General features: G+C 42.7%; 1 protein-coding gene across 17 annotated transcripts in view; it reads right to left on the bottom strand.

Moving 5' to 3' along the window:
• LOC106606915 (potassium voltage-gated channel subfamily KQT member 5) overlaps positions 1–18,110 on the bottom strand; it is a 147,316-nt gene that overhangs the window by 94,298 nt on the left and 34,908 nt on the right. The window lies entirely within an intron of this gene.

Raw genomic sequence — 18,110 nt, 5'->3', positions numbered from 1 at the left:
TCTGATTTCCTGAACTGTAACTCAGTAAAATCGTTGAACACAAGTCAGTAAAATATGTTGAACACAAGTCAATAAGGCTACCTGGCTATCTACTACTGTTAGCTAGCCATATGATTATGATTAACGACTCATGGTTTGATCATAACAACATACAGGAACTTAAGTCCTTTTGTTCACCTGACCTAGAATTCCTTACAATGAAATGCCGACCGCATTATCTACCAAGAGAAATCTCTTCGATTATAGTCACAGCTGTGTGTATTCCCCCCCCAAGCAGACACCTCGACGGCCCTGAAAGAACTTCACAGGACTCTATGTAAACTGGAAACCATACATCCTGAGGCTGCATTTAATGTAGCTGGGGATTTTAACAAAGGTAATCTGAGAACAAGGCTTCCTAAATTCTATCATCATATCGAATGTGCGACACAGGCTGGTAGCATTGTCGACCATTGCTACTCTAACTTCCGTGATGCATACGCCCTCCCCCTCCCTCCCTTCAGCAAATTTGACCATGACTCCATTTTGTTGCTCCCAGCCTATAGACAGAAACTAAAACAGGAAACACCCGTGCTCAGGTCTATCCAACGCTGGTCTGACCAATCGGATTCCACGCTTCAAGATTGCTTCGATCACGTGGACTGGGATATTTTCCGGGTAGCCTCAGACAATAACATTGATGTATACGCTGACTCTGTGAGCGAGTTTATTAGCAAGTGCATCGGTGATGTTGTACCCACAGTGACTATTAAAACCTTCCCAAACCAGAAACCGTGGATTGATGGCAGCATTCGCGCAAACTGAAAACCACTGCTTTTAATCATGGCAAGGCGACTGGAAACCGAATGACCGAATAGAAAAACAGTGTAGCTATTCCCTCCGCAAGGCAATAAAAATAGCAAAGCGTCAGTATAGAGACAAAGTAGAGTCGCAATTCAACGGCTCAAACACGAGACATATGTGGCAGGGTCTACAGTCAATCACGGATTACAAAAAGAAAACCAGTCCCGTCGCAGACATCGATGTCTTGCTCCCAGACAAATTAAACAACTTCTTTGCCCGCTTTGAGGACAATACAGTTCCACTGACATGGCCAGCTACCAAAGCCTGTGGGCTCTCCTTCACTGTGGCCAACGTGAGTAAAACATTTAAACATGTTAACCCTCGCAAGGCTGCCGGCCCAGACGGCATCCCTAGCCGCATCCTCAGAGCATGCACAGATCAGCTGGCTGGTGTGTTTACAGACATTTTCAATCAATCCCTATCCCAGTCTGCTGTGCCCACATGCTTCAAGATGGCCACCATTGTTCCTGTTTCCAAGAAAGCTAAGGTAACTGAACTAAATTACTATCGCCCGTAGCACTCACTTCTGTCATCATGAAGTGCCTTGAGAGACTAGTCAAGGATCATATCACCTCCACCTTACCTGAAACCCTAGACCCACTCCAATTTGCTTACCGGCACAATAGGTCCACTGACAATGCAATCACCATCACACTGCACACTGCCCTATCCCATCTGGACAAGAGGAATACCTATGTAAGAATGCTGTTCATTGACTACAGCTCAGCATTTAACACCATAGAACCCTCCAAACTCGTCATTAAGCTCGAGACCCTGGGTCTCGACCCCGCCCTGTGCAACTGGGTCCTGGACTTTGTGACGGGCCGCTCCCAGGTGGTGAGGGTAGGAAACGACTTCTCCACCCCGCTGATCTTCAACACTGGGGCCCCACAAGGGTGCGTTCTCAGCCCTCTCCTGTACTCCCTGTTCACCCATGACTGCGTGGCCATGCACACCTCCAACTCAATCCTCAAGTTTGCAGACGACACCACAGTGGTAGACTTGATTACCAACAACTACGAGACTGCCTACAGGGAGGAGGTGAGGGCCCTCGGAGTGTGGTGTCAGGAAAATAACCTCTTACTCAACGTCAACAAAACAAAGGAGATGATCATGGACTTCAGGATAAAGCAGAGGGAGCATCCCCCCATCCACATCGACGGGACAGTAGTGGAGAAGGTGGAAAGTTTTAAGTTCCTCTGCATACACATCATGGACAAACTGAAATGGTCCTCCCACACAGACAGAGTAGTGACGAAGGCGCAACAGCACCTCTTCAACCTCAGGAGGCTGAAGAAATTTGGCTTGTCACCAAAAACACTCACAAACTTTTACAGATGCACAATCAAGAGCATCCTGTCGGGCTGTATCACCACCTGGTACGGCAACTGCTCTGCCCACAACCACAAGGCTCTCCAGAGGGTTGTGCGATCTGCACAACGCATCACCGGGGAAAACTTCCTGCCCTCCAGGACACCTACAGCACCCGATGTCACAGAAAGTCCAAAAAGATCATCAAGGACAACAACCACCCGAGCCACTGCCTGTTCACCCCGCTACCATCCAGAAGGCGAGGTCAGTACAGGTGCATCAAAGCTGGGACCAAGAGACTGAAAAATGGCTTCTATCTCAAGGCCATCAGACTGTTAAACAGCCATCACTAACATAGAGGCTGCTGCCAACATACAGACTCATCTCTTGCCACTTTAACACATTTAATAAATGGATTTAGTAAAGGTATCACTAGTCACTTTAAATAACGCCATTTTAATAATGTCTACATATCCTACATTACTCATCGCATATGTATACACTATATACTGTATCCTATACCATCTACTGCATCTTGCCTATGATGCACGGCCATCGCTCATCCATATATTTATTTGTACATATTCTTATTCATCCCTTTACATTTGTGTGTATAAGGTAGTCGTTGTGAATTTGTTAGATTACTTGTTAAATATTACTGCACTGTCGGAACTAGAAGCACAAGGATTCACCTACACTCGCATTAACATCTGCTAACCATGTGTATGTGACCAATAAAATTTGATTTGATTTGATAAAGCCACAAAGAATTGTTCGCTAGCTAGTTACCAACAAACAATTGACATCTACCTTGCATAACATTAGTCTTAAGTCATTTTGTCTGTTAAACTATCTGGTTAGCTAGATGATTACGATTCACATATAGCTAGCTGATAGTTATGAAGTAAAATGTATATCTTGTTTCCTCTATTGTTGCAATTGTCCTGGCTAAAAGAAGGTTCAGTGAACGGGGAGGTGCAGCATGAGGTAATACAGTAGGGGGAGTGCGAGTGCTTCTCAAATGTATTGTTTTATCCGTTCTTCACTCTCTCGTTCTCACAAGAGCGTATTTAAGAGAACGTCCTCGGTGAATACACAAGGAGCATGAGATTATGGAGTTGCCGTAGTACGCATATTGAGAAACACCTACACATTCTCTCACTTTCCAATAAATCTATGTCATTTTAAGCCCAAGGTTTAGAAGAGGAAATCCAGTGTTATGAACTGAGGAATAAGTAGTAGCCTACACCTCCCTGGCTCCTCAGCAAACAAAAAGAGGGGCTCATAACCCACACACACACACACACACTTCTATACACACACGTCTACACACACAAACACACACACTGGGAACACACACACACACACAATGGGCCATCATATTGCTTTCACATAAGCCCTTTCATATTTGTAATAAATAGGAGAATGGGAAAGGAGGCCATTCTGGGTACGTATTAGGATGTGGCCCGGTCTATTTTTCCTCCAGTTTCCTCAGTCCCAATCTGTGAAGCAGATGAATGCAGCAAAAGCGAGCCCATCATGGGGTCCCCAGTGTCCAGAGCAGGTTCAGCACATTCTCTGAGCACCAACCACCACCCTAGGGAGAAAAACACCTTATACTTGAGTTTAGTAAATATACACGTACACTCTCACCACACACACCAACATAGGAAAATATCCCACCTCCACACACAACGCACACACACACAAACATATATAGAAAACCTCTTCACACTTGTCGCATTGTCACAAAAGCCTTAGATTTTTCATAAACAAATAAACCTGCCACCTCCACATCCACTTACATTGCTGGCTGGCTTTGTAAGGTTATGAGAGCGTATTTGATTGACATGACCATGTGAGCACATTATTATTATTATTATTATTATTACAACCAATAGCTTTCAGTCACAAGAATCTGTGAGCTATGTGGGAGCAGAATAGGTCATGGTAACCCTATGGAGAGTTTCATTCACTTACACAAACACCCTTAAATCCCCTCTCCAATAATGCACAAATTAAGTGGGCGAGCTATGGCAAACATAGGAAAACTAGGTTCTGACACACATACGGAGCAAAACACAGGCTATAAATGTATTTTATTTTTAATCTACTGCAGCATATCATAGAATTCAGTATGTGGGAGATCTATATAAAGCCACTGGTTATGTGAAAGCATATGACATCCTGTAGAAAGGAGGTGTTGTTAACTTAAGATAACCTTCACTGTGCAGGTTTGCCTAACACACGCACACGCTAACATTGACATCCTAAACAATGCATTTAATTGGTCTTACAATATATTAGATGCCTCAAACTTCAAAGCCCATTTTCTCTTTGTCTATTCATCCTCCTATTGACAGAGTATACAACATTATACAGTAGGTCTGGCGGTGTGAGTGAGATCAGCAGAATCCCAGTAAGAAATCACAGAGGGGTGGAATTATTTCATATTTCATTTTCTTTATTGACTTGGCAATGGACCATCAATAGCCCTCCATATCAGCTATAAAATGCCAAAACATCCAACATAAAACTAAGTAGGGGAGCTAACTTAATTTAATGAGCAGCTTTCTTTGCTAACTAGACTGTATGGGTTCTGGGATGTTAGCTTGGCAGGGCTGGATCCTATTACTTAGCTACTTCCCTTGTCTTCTTTTGTAGTTGCTGCCCTATTGCCCTATGAGTCAGTTCAAATCAAATCAAATGTTATTTGTCACATGCGCCGAATACAACAGGTGTAGACCTGACCGTGAAACGCTTACCTACAAGCCCTTAACCAACAATGCAGTTCAAGAAATAGAGTTAAGAAAATATTTACTAAATAAACTAAAGTAAAAAATCGAATAAAAAGTAACACAATAAAACAACAATAACAAGGCTATGTACCAAGTCAATGTGCGGGGGTACAGGTTAGTCGATGTAATTTCTACATGTAGGTAGGTGTAAAGTGACTATGCATAGATAATAAACAAAGAATAGCAGCAGTGTAAAAACAAAGGGGTGGGGGGGTCAATGTAAATAGTCTGGGTGGCCATTTGATTAATTGTTTAGCAGTCTTATGGCTTGTGGGTAGAAGCTGTTAAGGAGCCTTTTGGACCTAGACTTGCTTGCCGTGCGGGAGCAGAGAGAACAGTTTATGACTTGGGTGACTGGAGTCTTTGACATTTTTTTACACAGAAGTGGTGACCATGGCAAGGTAACAAAGAAAAAGGGAAATGTGTTTCCTTCTCCACAGACACACTCACAGTGGTGTAGTAAATAATTGAGTTTCTCTCTGACTCGTGGCAGTCTTGACACTGGTTATAAGGCGCCTGGCGAGCGTCGCTGGAAAAGGGGCCAGCTATTGCCATGGAAACTGCTGACTGAAAGGTCGAACAGGTAAAGGGATGGAGGAGGGGGTACACCTGCAGGGACGGGTGGACTAAGGACCTGAGAGAGACACCGTCACACTAAAAGAAGGTGCCTTTGTCTTTGCAACTCTCTTTCTGGCTATGCTTTGTTTTCTTTCCCTTATTCCACCTCTGTACTTCCTCCAGCTCTCTCTACCCAGACTAAAAGGCTCAATCATAACCAAGATGAACAAAGACACGCTGAGTGAGAGAATGAGAGGCCGAGTGAAATCAGAGGGGATATTGAAGAGTGAAGTCTGTGACGTGTGTGAACATTTTTCATTTAGCTGTACTGGTGAGTCCTAACATGAACAGAGAGCAAATGAAGGAATATTAGTAGCAAGAGATAGAGCAGGACAGAAGGTGAAGGAGAGGTTTAAGTGAGAGAGGGGAGCTGACACTGTTCACATCCCTCTGTCTGCCAGGGTATGTGACCTGGTATCTGTTGCTGGCCTTATGAGCAAATACCTCCTTCATTCTAAGTGTGTGTGTGTGGGTATGTGTGTTTGTGTTCTAACTTGGGCTGAAATAGCATTGAACAATGGAGCAACAGTAGGGGCTAGAATGTGCCCAATGTGGCACGCCAGCACACCTGTGTTTGCTTTTGTGGATCTCATTGGATGTTTGGTCTGTATGAGCCAACGTGATTGGGGCCAGCTTGTCACTGGCTGATCAATCTGATTAACCTATCCTTTTCATTCAGATCAGTGCAGGTGAAGAAGAGGAGATGAGGAAAGGAAGACACTTTAGACTATCGAGATGCACCCCTGGTCCTTCTATCTAGGCCAGATGTAGGAGGAGACAAGTGTAGGCATGAAGTCTATTAGAACGCAGCCGTTAGCTAAAAGAGAAGAGTATGTGCAGACAGACAGCCCCCCTCCTCCCCCTCTGTGTGGACATTTTGATCTCTTCCTCTCATTTAGTTTCAATTAGAAAGGGGATTATGTACCAGCTGCATTACGGCAAATGGGGGTGTTTTTGTTTGCTTTGTAGTATTAGCCGGGTTCCTTTTTTTAATTATGAAAAATAAAAGTGATTTATAATGGAAAAAGAATATATCCACCCACACACACACACACACACACACACACACACACACACACACACACATCGTTTCTCTGGCTGCCAGTGAAAGAAGGATAAAAGGATACAAGTTTTATTGCCTGGCCACCACATAAATCCAGCAATTACTTCAAGACCCAGGAATAAAAATTATAATATTTTTCTTTTAATGCACACGAACACTTTTGTCATTGTTAGTCCCACAGAGCTAGAAGGAGATGGAGAAATCATTTTTAATTTGAAGCCACACATACATACAATGCCTCCCAGTACTACACACAAAGGGACCCGAACAGAATACAAAGACAAACAGACAGATACACACTGAAAAACAGCTCCAGACACCCACACACTCAAATGGCGACATGTAGGCTTTGAGGACATAACTTGCTGGATTACCATATTCACATAAGAGAACATGGGACATTCACTCCCTCCACCTCCACATACTGTGGTAACGGTTATGGTAGGAGTTGATTTACATAATTTTTCCATATGAGTATAAAAACAAATCAGAGAAATGTCAGCATGTGAAGCTTGTCTATATAACACTGCAACGTGGCACCGTCTTAGGATGCCAACAAGTCAGTAGCACATAAAAATCGTATGTCCTCCGTTGCAACACTCATTACCGAGTTCCAAACTGCTTCTCGATGCAACGTCAGCACAAGAACTGTTCATCGGGAGGTTCATGAAATGGGTTTCCATTTGCAAATACCAAGTGTCGACTGCAGTGGTGTATCACGCTTCACAATCTGGCAGTCCGACAAACAAATCTGGGTTTGGCGGATGCCAGGAGAACGCTACCTGCCCGAATGCATAGGGCCAACTGTAAAGTTTGGTGGAGGAGGAATAATGGTCTGGGGCTGTTTTTCATGGTTCGGTCTAGGCCCCTTACTTCCAGTGAAGGCAAATCTTAATGCTACAGCATACAATGACATTATAAACGATTCCGTGCTTCCAACTTTTTGGCAACAGTTTGGGTAAGACACTTTCCTGTTTCAGCATGACAATGCCCCCGTGCACAAAGCGAGATCCATACAGAAATGGTTTGTCAAAATCGGTGTGGAAGAACTTGACAGGCCTGCACAGAGCCCTGACCTCAACCCCATCGAACACCTATGGCATGAATTGGAACACCGAATGCGAGACAGGTCTAATCGCCCAACATCAGTGCCCGACCTCACTAATGCACTTGTGGCTGAATGGAAGCAAGTCCCCGCAGCAATGTTCCAACATCTAGTGGAAAGCCTTCCCAGAAGAGAGAAGGCTGTTATAGCAGCAAAGGGGGGACCAACTCCATTTTAATGCTCATGATTTTGGAATGAGATATTCGACGAGCAGTTATCCACATACTTTTGGTCATGTAGTGTATGTCTATTAATTTGGCACTGTAACTCACTTTGGGACTGAGTTTTATTATACACACACACAGAATCTGTAGCGCTGGTCCCCACATGTTTTTCATTGTGCCTCAGTGCGTATGAGTGTATTCCATCATCCTGCCTGTAGCAACACAGCTAAGATATTAAATCTATAATTTCAATAATTGCCACATTGCTTTCCCAAAACAAACAATATTGCTTTCTGGGGTGACATTGTGATGACAGCAGGGAGAATGTGAACAGTGCTGAACAGACATTAAGCAAAGATGTGAAAGAAACAAAGTACACACACACACACACACACACACACACACACACACACACACACACGCACACACAGTCATCATCAACATCCACAACTCCACAGCTTTCTCCTGTGAAGCCTTTTGGTGGGTGGTGACATTCACATTAACGATAGAGCAGCTTGTTATAGGTAATTGGGAAAGGTTTCTGTGGATGAGATGAGTTGTCGTGGAGATGTGGATGTTTGCAGTAACGATTGTGTGTGCATAGGGTACCTGTGTGTGTGTGTGAGCTCTGATCCAGATAGTAAAGATGTAATGTATGAAGGCCAGAAAACATCACGCATGGACATAAATAACGAGAGAGAGACTATGACGCATCTCTCGTTGGAGAGATAAATAATCTCACAATTAGATTCCCCATATTTGTTATCGATTGGAATAAGCACAAAGGATTTGCGTCCGACTCCCCCATGACCAACCTGTAATCTTATTGGATTAGGGATAGGGAGATTATTATTTACCAATCTGGTCCAATTGAGTATTGTCCTTTAAAAAATGAGGGTTAGTACCAGGGGTTGGAAACGGTTGAGGGAACAAAACCGAAAACCACAAAATAACAAAAAAAATTAAAGGAACAGAATCAGAACCACAAACTAAAATGATTTATATTGTTTCCGGAACAGAGCCGTTATTTTAAAAGCATGGAAACCGGTTAATAATGTTATTTTACATTCAGGGCGTTTTATTCCAGTCCCACAAAAAACGCAATAAACGCCTATGCAAAGCCCTCCCTCTGTCAATCAGAAACTTATTCCAGCGTCTGCCTGCCAGCCAGCTACAAATCTTTGCCAGTGTGTATGCGTGTAGGCTACCTGCCCCTCTGCCTTCTTTTACATATCTGCAGCCTACTGACTTTACAAGCGTGATTCAGAAAATAGGGAAAGATATTTTTAATTAGAGAAGAATGGAAAAACTCTTTCAGTGCTAAATAGGGATACAATAGTTATCACATTTCACATTGGATTTATTAACTGGTGTATTTTAATACCAATAAACCCATCCGTTTAAAAATGAATTTAGTATATGTCAATCTAGCAAATCAGGCAACTAAAAGCAACTGTCTAAACCATGTTTTGGTTTGTTTCTAGCTTGTTAGCTAGCTAGCTAATGTTAAATTAGCTGGCTAAGCAGTTCAAATAATGACCACATAATATAGCTGACAACGTCTTAACTTTAGCTAATTTTATATTATTTATTACAGGAAAATAAACTCACAACAAGATCATTATTTACAAGTTAATGGCGGGCTAATTTCAGAAAATTTCTTACGATTGTGAGTGTGATGAAATAAAAGCAGGGCCTTCTACCGGATATTTTTGAATTTGGACACTGTCTCATTGGCCTAATGTTATATCCTAATTTGACTTTGGTGCAGGTAATGTTGTTCTTCATGTTACCGTCTCTGCTAAACAAAGACTATATCAAATAAAATCTAAGTTTATTTGTCACATGCACAAGATACCGAAGGTGTAAACGGTACAGGGAAATTATTACTTGCATACTGGAGTCTTTTGTTAAGACATGTAGCTAGCTAGCTACCTAAAAAATGAACCATAATCCCAACTCATAACGTTACTACCCTGCAAGAATCTGCAGGTAGCTAAAACTAACCAACCAGGTTCAATGTTAGCTATCTAGCAATGCAAATGGCTCTGAGAAATGCACGTAAGGCTAGCTAGCGAGCCAGCAAGCTAACGTTAGCTAGATAGCTAACAGTAAGCTTTAACTTGCAATGAAAACAACTTTCTGACAAAATCATAAACATATAATAAATGAAAATGTAGCTAGACTCTTACCCATATACATAGATAAACACTTCTCCCTCTCTGTTACGGATGCCATGGTTGCCCTAGTTTCAAGATGTAATCCGGAGACAGGTGTTTTTTAAGCCAGAATTTTCTCCATCTTCTTAGCTATCACACTCTGCTTCCACCGGACATTCCAATGATTTCAAAACTCGGTCCTACAGAAAGTGGAGAGCATGGCCAACACTTTTCAGTTCTTCGTGATATATTTTTTTTAAAGCAGCGTTAGAAAGGATTACCTACACATACTGAGCAGCGTGCTACATGTCAAACCAATCCGAACTCATCTCTCGGCATGTCCAGCCCATCCCTTATCTCAGCCAATCATGGCTAGCGGGAAGGTTCCTATCTTTTTCCGTGGCTAAACCCACTCTAAATTGAACAATTGTATTCGTATTTACAGATGGTATACAAGTTTGTTATTAAGGCATATGAAAGTTCACATGTTCCAGAAGGCATTTCTGCAAAAAAAAAACGCATTTTGATGAAAAAATGTATTTGTTCAAATGCCTCTTCTGTGAAGTAGTGACGCACGACATAGGCCTAGATTGAAATTAGTCACAGATGTAAACCAGGCTTGCTTTTGGGTAAAGTTTGCCAACTTGAAAAAGAAGTTCATTCAAAAAAAAAAAAAAAACGTATTTCATTTTCATGGTGGGCCTTCATCAACAATCATCAGTTACAGTTGCCAGCCCTAATTAAACACATGCATTCAGCTCCAAAAGTATTGCCCCCCCCCCCCCCCTTGATAAATACTGAGCTATATTGTATGCTCCAAAAAAATGATTTTATAGTAATAAAATTGCTCAGAAAAATAGATTTTGTATAACATGTATATATATATATATTGACACCCCTGTTTTCAATACCTTTCAATAGCTCCCCTTGCAAGAATAACGGCACTGACTGTTTTTCTAAAATGTTTTATGAGATTGGAGAACACATTGGGAGGGATCTTAAGACTATTCCTCCATACAGAATATTTCCAGATCCTTGATATCATTCGTCTGGACAGACATTTACATTTACGTCATTTAGCAGACGCTCTTATCCAGAGCGACTTACAAATTGGTGCATTCACCTTATGATATCCAGTGGAACAACCACTTTACAATAGTACATCTATATCTTTTTTGGGGGGTGGTTAGAAGGATTACTTTATCCTATCCCAGGTATTCCTTAAAGAGGTGGGGTTTCAGGTGTCTACGGAAGGTGGTGATTGACTCCGCTGTCCTGGCGTCGTGAGGGAGCTTGTTCCACCATTGGGGTGCCAGAGCAGCGAACAGTTTTGACTGGGCTGAGCGGGAACTGTGCTTCCACAGAGGTAGGGGGGCCAGCAGGCCAGAGGTGGATGAATGCAGTGCCCTTGTTTGGGTGTAGGGCCTGATCAGAGCCTGAAGGTACGGATGTGCCGTTCCCCTCACAGCTCCGTAGGCAAGCACCATGGTCTTGTAGCAGATGCAAGCTTCAACTGGAAGCCAGTGGAGCGGGGTGACGTGAGAGAACTTGGGAAGGTTGAACACCAGACGGGCTGCGGCGTTCTGGATGAGTTGTAGGGGTTTAATGGGGTTTAAACCCACACTCTTTCTTTCTGTCTCTCACAACTTCAATTCAAACCACAGGTTTTCAATGGGGTTCAAATCCGGAGACTGAGATGGCCATTACAAAATGTTGATTTTTGTGGTCAATTAACCATTTATTTGAGGATTTTGATGTATGCTTACAGTTATTGTCTTGCTAGAAGATTCACTTGCAGCCAAGATTCAGCCTCCTAGTAGAGGCAAGCAGGTTTCTTAACCAAAAATGTCCTGGTACTGCGTAAAGTTCATGATGCCGTTGACCTTAACAAGGGCCCCAGGACCAGTGGAAGCAAGCAATTTTCTGCCAATGCATCTTTATTTCGACGCCAAACCCACCACTGGTGTGCGTGGCAAAAGAGCTTTATTTTCATGTCGTCTGACCATAGCACTGGTTCCAATCTAAGTGTCCATGACATTTAGAAAACATCAGGCATTTTACATTTGTTGGATGACATGAAAATAGTTAATGCTGTACTGTGGGCGTGTGTGCATCTACTGTAGGTGTACTGAGTCATTTGCTGGTCCTCAACTACACACACACATACGCAAGCGCATACAGTAGAAGTCAGACTTTTACATACACCTTAGCCAAATACATTTAAACTCAGTTTTTCACAATTTCTGACATTTAATCCTAGTAAAAAATTCCCTGTCAGTTAGGATCACCACTTTATTTTAAGAATGTGAAATGTCCGAATAATAGTAGAGAGAATGATTTATTTCAGCTTTTATTTCTTTCATCACATTCCCAGTGGGTCAGAAGTTTACATACACTCAATTAGTATTTGGTAGCATTGTCTTTAAATTGTGTAACTTGGGTCAAATGTTTCGGGTAGCCTTCCACAAGCTTCCCACAATAAGTTGGGTGAATTTTGGCCCATTCCTCCTGACAGAGCTGGTGTAACTGAGTCAGGTTTGTAGGCCTCCTTGCTCGCACACACTTACTCAGTTCTGCCCACACATTTCTATAGGATTGATGTCAGGGCTTTGTGATGGCCACTCCAATACCTTGACTTTGTTGTCCTTAAGTCATTTTGCCACAACTTTGGAAGTATGCTTGGGGTCATTGTCCATTTGGAAGACCCATTTGCGACTAAGCTATAACTTCCTGACTGATGTCTTGAGATGTTGCTTCAATATATCCATATCATTTTCCTTCCTCATGACGCCATCTATTTTGTGAAGTGCACCAGTCCCCTCCTGCAGCAAAGCACCCCCACAACATGATGCTGCCACCCCAGTGCTTCACGGTTGGGATGGTGTTCTTCGGCTTGCAAGCCTCCCCCTTTTTCCTCCAAACATAACGATGGTCATTATGGCCAAACAGTTCTATTTTTGTTTCATCAGACCAGAGGACTTTTCTCCAAAAGCACGATCTTTGTCCCCATGTGCAGTTGCAAACCGTAGTCTGGCTTTTATATGGCAGTTTTGGAGCAGTGGCTTCTTCCTTGCTGAGCGGCCTTTCAGGTTATGTCGATATAGGACTCATTTTACTGTGGATATAGATACTTCTGTACCGGTTTCCTCCAGCATCTTCACAAGGTCCTTTGCTGTTGTTCTGGGATTGATTTGCACTTTTTGCACCAAAGTACGTTAATCTCTAAGAGACAGAACGCATCCCCTTCCTGAGCGGTATGACGGCTGCGTGGTCCCATGGTGTTTATACTTGTGTACTATTGTTTGTACAGATGAACGTGGTACCTTCAGGCGTTTGGAAATTGCTCCCAAGGATGAACCAGACTTGTGGAGGTCTACACTTTTTTTCTGAGTACTTGGCTGATTTCTTTAGATTTTCTCATGATGTCAAGCAAAGAGGCACTGAGTTTGAAGGTAGGTCTTGAAATACATCCACAGGTACAGCTCCAATTGACTCAAATTATGTCAATTAGCCTATCAGAAGCTTCTAAAGCCATGACATCATTTTCTGGAATTTTCCAAGCTGTTTAAAGGCACAGTCAACTTAGTGTATGTAAACTTCTGACCCACTGGAATTGTGATACAGTGAATTATAAGTGAAATAATCTGTCTGTAAACAATTGTTGACAAAATTACTTGTGTCATGCACAAAGTAGATGTCCTAACCGACTTGCCAAAACTATAGTTTGTTAACAAGAAATTTCTGGAATGGTTGAAAAACGAGTTTTAATGATTCCAATCTAAGTGTATGTAAACTTCCGACTTCAACTGTATATAAGGGCCCTCTGTGAGGATTGTGACTGAATAAAAGTTAGATATAAATCGTTGATAAAATAATTCTTAATTTTCCAATAAAGGCTGTAACAATGGTGGGTTTTCCATCTCTTGCTAAGTGCCAGGGACAATAACTCTGTTTCACAATCCCAAGCCTTGCCCAAAGAAACATAAGTTATTTAAGCCTACCCAAACCTCTGAAAGGCTGCTTCTCCTCTATCCTATCCAAAACAGAGTATCTAAGTTCTGTGTGCAAAGAAACGTGAAAAGGAAAGGGAGAGAGGGAAAGGTAGGGGGAGAGGGAGAGAGAAGACAGGAGAGAAAGAAGAGAGGGATGGGGAGCGAGAGAACAGGCTTAGAGAGAGCATTATATTGATGAGGAGAGGGTGTCATCCTTGGACGAAGAGAAGTTAAATACGTGTCATATTTACACTCTGGACACTTCATGGGGAAACTCATATAATTCAGATGTGACATTTAGCAGTCACAAACACACACACACACATACAAAACCCACATTCTTTCTCTCTGTCGCTCACTCTCTTTTACACACACACACACACACACACACACACACACACACACACACACACACACACACACACACACACACACACACACACACACACACACACACACACACACACACACACACACAGCACCTTGTTATTCAAACACCCAGCTGTCTTGTTGTGTCAGGCTCGCTCGTCTGCTGGCTGGAGTCCTGGGAGCAGGCTTACTTAGAGAAAACAGACTCAGAGTGTATTAGGCTCCAGTCAATGGACTGGGCCCAAAGCCTGAATAAACACACAGACACACATACAGTACACACACCGATCCACAAATGCATAACTATCCCAGACACAAACACAGATAAACATACCAACAAAATTACACAAACACACAGAAAGAATGATAAACAGACAGACAGACAGACAGACACTCTCTCACACACTCTCACATTCTATCACACAGTCAGCTTTTTATCCTGGCTAATTTGAGTCACTGGCTTCTGGTTAGGCTCTTGGTTGCTAATAGCAATGTCCACTTTGGGTAGAATGTAATATCTGTGGGGTCGTCTGTGAGCGAGGTCAGAGCAAACGTCATACACCACACACACCTACCCTCAATGCAAGACAAGCTGTTCTAAACCACAATTACGCTGAATAAACACACACACACACACACACACATCAAGCGAATATCATTATCACATATCTCATACCTCATTGTACACGCAAACACAGAGAGACACACACACACACACACAATAGGCACACTCTTTCCATCACACTGGTGAGACTGTAATGTAGTACTACTGTAAGTCCAGCAAAAAAATCATTATACATTTTCGTCCAATAAAGGGGATGTTTCCTAGCTGATAAAGTCACACGATAGCATTCAAGTGTTGAAAAATAAACACTGTCTATCTGAACTCTGAACGCAGCCCTGACACAGCAGCCTTGGAATGAGTCCCTATCAGGAATGGTATCCATGCGGGATTCACAGCTTCTGATGGCTCTGATGACAAATGGAAAAATGTGCTTCAGTCGTTTTCATTAAGCCTACTAACACATGTGCAAAGATTCCACACTCACTGAACTTCAAAGGATGGTTACGGGCAGACGGGCCACAACAAAAGAGCAATCTTTAAACAGAAATAACGCAATATGCGCTCATGATTCAAGTTTGCACTTGATTCACAACAGCTTGCAAAAAAAAAGAGCGAGGCGGGCAAAATTATTTTAATATTTGATTAAACCAAAAGATTGCAAGACAAACAGACGCATTCCATTAATGTGCTTTCAATGCATATTTCATCAGGACAGGACGGGACACACACAGAGGGGGGGAAGAATGGCTGGACGACCATCAGAGGCCGGCTCCAGGGGAGGAGGAGCGGAGCAAGGGTTGACGTGATGAGATGGAGGCTTTGTCCCCAAATGAATCCCCAATACAGCTTCTTCTACCCTCTCCTTGTCTCCTATCGTTATAACCACTCAGGTTTAACTTGATTAAATTTTAATTAACCACAACAACTTCTGATCAAAGACTAGGTGTTCGTCCACTTTTGATGCCAAAGAACCACTGATGAGCAAACAGTCACATTTGAGGAAGCCCCTATCGCAAAGGCACAATAAGGATCGCAATGGGAAATATAAAACTGTGCACAGACGTAATTGTGCGCAGACGTAATTTCAACGTCTAGTTTTGATTTACATTTGGTTGAGATGTCAACTAATGTGAAGTCAACATGAAATCAACAAAACATTTCACCATGTAATTGGATTTAGGTTAAAAGTTGGGTGAAAAAAAGACAGAATTCCCTGACATTGAGGACTTTTTGCAAAGCCAATCATTTTCCCATGTGGATTCAATGTCATCAGATTCAATGTTTTTGTTGAAATGACGTGGAAGCAACGTTGATGGGAAGTGGGAAGGCACAGATGAGACAAACGTCACCCTGACGACTTTCTCCTTCTCTTCTATCTCTCGTCTTTTTCTCACTATACATCTTCCTCCCATAATTCTTTTCTCCCCATGTTTCTCCAGTTCTTCCCCTCTCCCCTCCTGACTCCCTTACTTTCTCTCCTACTCCCTCAATCTCTGCCCCACACTCGTCCTCTCTCTTTCTTTCTGTCTTCCACTCTTTGTTTCTTTCCTCCTCTCCCTCCCTCACTCTCTCTCCTCCTGCCTGTGTCAGGTTGCTCGACAGGTTCCTAACCACCAATTAAACTCCCAGGCAACGGTTGCTAGACACGTAGCAACAAGGTCCACCCTCCTCAGGCCAGGGCATTACAAGTCACTTTCTGCAAGGCAGGGGTCACGTCAGCAGATGACCTGGAAGTAATTGCCTTATTTGAACAATAGCTGTTTTGGGATTTTCTAGCAAACTGTGAGACCAACATAGGAATCAGAGAAATTGCTCCTCAAAAGAGAGAGAGAGAGAGAGAGAAAGAGAGACAGAGAGACTTGACACATTGATAAGAATTCACAAAAAAAACTGAGCAAACTAGAATGCTATTTGGCCCTAAACAGAGACTACACAGTGGCAGAATACCTGACCACTGTGACTGACCCAAACTTAAGGAACGCTTTGACTATGTACAGACTCAGTGAGCATAGCCTTGCTATTGAGAAAGGCATCCGTAGGCAGACCTGGCTCTCAAGAGAAGACAGTCTATGTGCACACTGCCCAGAAAACGAGGTGGAAACTGAGCTGCACCTCCTAACCTCCTGCCAAATGTATAACCATATTAGAGACACATATTTCCCTCAGATTACACAGATCCACAAAGAATTCGAAAACAAACCCCATTTTGATAAACTCCCATATCTACTGGGTGGAATACCACATCACAGCAGCAAGATTTGTGACCTGTTGTACTTTAACCATTTGCACATCACTACAACACTGTATATATACATAATATGACATTTGAAATGTCTTTATTCTTTTGGAGTGTAATGTTTACTGTTCATTTTAATTGTTTATTTCACTTTTGTTTATTATCTACTTCACTTGCTTTGGCAATGTTAACATATGTTTCCCATGCTAATAAAGGCCATTGAATTTAATTAGAGAGAGAGAGAGAGAGAGAGAGAGAGAGAGAGAGAGAGAGAGATCAGGGCGAAGAATTTCTCATTTTCAGGATGAATCACCAATGCTACCTGCCCCTGGACATAGTTTCAGACAGTCCTACCTCTCCACATCTCACTGTGGACCCAGACAAAGGGGGAAACAGGGAGAGCTAGGTAATATATAAAACCATTTAAACACGCCTGGACACTGTCAGCTATTTTATCCTGGTGAAAAAGCACAGTACTCCACCCTGAGCCCTTGCCTGTCTCTCCCATGGTGAAGGAAAGGTCTTTGCAAAACTGTGTTTGGAGAAAAGCGACATGTAAGTGTGGGGGAGGTGAGAGAACCCTCTGCGTGAATCAGGAAGGCTGTCAGGGAGATATCTGGATGACTAACGCAACAGCAAGATAATGTAATTGGGAGGGGGGCACAGGGGGAATGTGAGTAAAAACCAAAATAATCTCTAACGCACGCACACACACAGACACAAACACACAATCCCCTGGGCTGAAAGTAGGGGGGGTGACACTGCACGGTAAGATATGACAGAGGGATTGCTCCAGAGTTGCTGGGCAGAAGAGCCCAGGGTAGCTCAACACCAGTCGCAGTGCATTTTGTGTGGGCAGAGAGCACTCAATTGCCTGTCTCCATCAA

Source organism: Salmo salar, chromosome ssa01, assembly GCF_905237065.1.
Source record: "Salmo salar chromosome ssa01, Ssal_v3.1, whole genome shotgun sequence".
Lineage (NCBI taxonomy): Eukaryota > Metazoa > Chordata > Actinopteri > Salmoniformes > Salmonidae > Salmo > Salmo salar.
The sequence above is the reverse complement of the archived record's forward strand: the minus strand, read 5'-3'. Positions and strand labels throughout refer to the sequence as shown.